Here is a 2413-nt window from a genome sequence, read left to right as displayed (position 1 = left end):
CAACAGACAGCAACAGAAAGGCAAAGAAACAATGGAGACACCAAGCTACCAGAAAACAAAAGGTAAAATGATAGGAAATCCTCATATATCAATAATCAACCTAAATGTGAATGGACTGAAATCACCAATAAAAAGGCACAGAGTAGCAGACTGGATAAAAAAACTAAACCCAACCATATGATGCTTCCAAGACACACACCTCAGCTGCAAGAACAAATATAAACTCAAAGTGAAAGGGTGGAAATTGATACTCCAAGCCAATGGTATTCAAAGAAAAGCAGGTGTAGTCATACTTATATCAGATGAAACAGACTTCAGGATAAAAAAGATAACAAGAGACAAAGATGAACATTTCATAATGATAAAGGGGACAATACAACAAGAAGACATAGCAGTCATCAATATTTATGCCCCCAATCAGAGACCACCAAAATATACAAAGTAACTACTAACAGAATTAAAGGGAGAAATTGACTAAAACACAATTATAGTAGGGGACCTAAATACATCATTGACAGCTATGGATAGATCATCCAACCAAAAATAATAAAGAAATATCAGCCCTAAAATGACACACTTGATATTTATAGAGCACTTTATCCTAGAACATCAGACTATACATTCTTTTCTAGTGTAACGTGGAACATTCTCAAGGATAGACCATATATTGGAACATAAAACTAGCCACAGCAAATTTAAGAAGATTGAAATCATACCAAGCATATTCTCCAATCACAAGGCTTTTAAATTGGATATCAACTACAAAAAAAAAAAAGAGGAGGAAAAACCACAAATATGTGGAGATTAAACAACATGCTTTTAAGGAATGACTGGATCAAAGAAGAAATAAGAGAAAAGATCAAAAGATACATAGAAACAAATGAGAATGAAAGTACATCCTACCAAAATTATTAAGATGCAGCAAAGGCAGTAATAAGAGGGAAATTTATATCACTACAGGCCTATCTGAAGAATGAAGAAAAATCCCAGAAAACAACTTAACATTACACCTTAAAGAACTATAAAAAGAAGAACAAATGAAAACCAAAGTCAGCAGAAGGAAGGAAATAATAAAAATCGGAGCAGAACTAAATGAAATAGAGGACAAAAATACAATAGAAAAATTAATGCAACAAAGAGCTGGTTATTTGAAAAGATTAACAAAATTGACAAACTAAGATAAAAAGAGAAAAGACACAAACAAAATCAGAAATGACAGAGAAGTTGCCACAGACGCCACAGAAATACAAAAGATCATCCAAAAATATTTTGAAGGACTATATGCAACCAAATTCAATAACCTAGAAGAAATGGATGAGTTCTTAGAAATGCATAGCCTTCCTAGGCTGAATCACAAAGAACTGGAGAATCTAAATAGACCAATCAATAGTAAGGAAATCGAATCAGTCATCCAAAACCTATCCAAAAGCAAAAGTCCAGGACCAGATAGCTTCACTAGTGAATTCTACCAAACATTCAAAGAAGATCTAACACTTGTCCTCCTCAAACTTTCCCAAAAAATTGAAGTTGAGGCAACACTCCCTAATCCATTTTATGAGGCCAATATTACCCTGATACTAAAATCTGGTAAGGATAACACAATAAAAGAAAATTACAGAGCAATATCTCTGATGAATACAGATGCAAAAATTCTAAACAAAATTCTAGCAAATCAAATTCAACAATGCATTAAAAATATTATACATCATAATCAAGTGGGTTCATCCCAGGGGCACAAGGATGGTTCAACATATGCAAATAGATCAATATGATACACCACATAAATAAAATAAAGGACAAAAATCATATGGTTATACGAACAGATGCAGAAAAAGCGTTTGACAAGATACAACCTCCATTTATGAGTTAGACACTTAATAAAATGGGTATAGAAGGAAAATACCTTAACATAACAAAGGTCATATATGACAAATCCTCAGCTAATTCAAAATTAACTGTGAAAAACTGAAGCCCTTTTCCCTATGTTCAGGAACAAGACAGGGTTGTTCCCTATCATCACTGTTATTCAACATAGTACTGAAAATCCTAGCCAGAACTATCAGGCAAGAGAAAGAAATAAAAGACATCTGAATTGGTTATGAAGAAGTTAAATTGTCACTTTTTGCAGATGACATGATGCTACATATAGAAAACCCTAAAGACTCTACCACAAACCTATTAGAAACCATAAGCAAATACAGTAAAGTTTCCAGCTACAAAATCAACATACAAAAATCCATTGCATTCCTATATACTAACAATGAAATCTCAGAAAAAGAAATTAAAAACAACAACAACAATTCTTTCTGCAATTGCAACAAAAGGAATAAAGTACCTAGGAATAAACTTAACCAAGGATGTGAAGGATCTATACACTGAAAACTATGACATTTTTTAAAGAAATTGAAGAAGA

This window comes from Hipposideros armiger, unplaced genomic scaffold (genome assembly GCF_001890085.2).
Source record: "Hipposideros armiger isolate ML-2016 unplaced genomic scaffold, ASM189008v1 scaffold_111, whole genome shotgun sequence".
NCBI lineage: Eukaryota > Metazoa > Chordata > Mammalia > Chiroptera > Hipposideridae > Hipposideros > Hipposideros armiger.
This window is presented reverse-complemented; position numbering follows the sequence as displayed.